Source organism: Octopus bimaculoides, chromosome 14 (genome assembly GCF_001194135.2).
Source record: "Octopus bimaculoides isolate UCB-OBI-ISO-001 chromosome 14, ASM119413v2, whole genome shotgun sequence".
In the NCBI taxonomy this organism is placed as follows: domain Eukaryota; kingdom Metazoa; phylum Mollusca; class Cephalopoda; order Octopoda; family Octopodidae; genus Octopus; species Octopus bimaculoides.
The window spans coordinates 37,660,660-37,661,243 of NC_068994.1; the positions used below are offsets into that span (position 1 = coordinate 37,660,660).

Genomic DNA, 584 nt, shown 5'->3' on the forward strand with positions numbered 1-584 from the left:
GCATGGGAATAAAAACCATCAAAGGTAATAATTATTTAAAATTATAATACAGGGTATCAAGAGATACCACCACGCTGAAAAAATAGCAGTGTATTTACTGCGCTGATATTCTGTCCGGATCGCATGAAAGGTTGTTTAGGCGGGCTATTTAAGCTAGTCGTGTGCATACGTGCATATATATGTATATATGCGTCCGTATATGGAAGTATACTGTTTATATACGTGTGTTTGTATTTATGTACTGGAGTATATTCCACTGATGAAGGCAGAGCATTATTATTTATGCAAAGCCAGAAATCCAGGATTTGGAATTATCTTATTTTTACTGGTTCATTTGGTCTTCGTCTTCGCTAATCGTGCCATGCGGACATTTATTGTGGTTTTAGAGTCAGGATTTGACTGCTATTTTTTCAGCGTGGTGGTATCTCTTGATACCCTGTATTATAATTTTAAATAATTTTAAATATATCTATATCTATATATATATATATATATATATATATAAATATATAAAAGGATAAAGAGAGCAATGGTAAGGTTGGAAATATATTTTATGGATAGAGTCTTACAGCTGTTTCTGGGAA

General features: G+C 32.5%; 1 protein-coding gene across 2 annotated transcripts in view; it reads right to left on the reverse strand.

Moving 5' to 3' along the window:
* LOC128246972 (protocadherin-18-like) overlaps nt 1–584 on the reverse strand; it is a 142,676-nt gene that overhangs the window by 2,105 nt on the left and 139,987 nt on the right. The gene's annotated exons all lie outside the window — the stretch shown is intronic.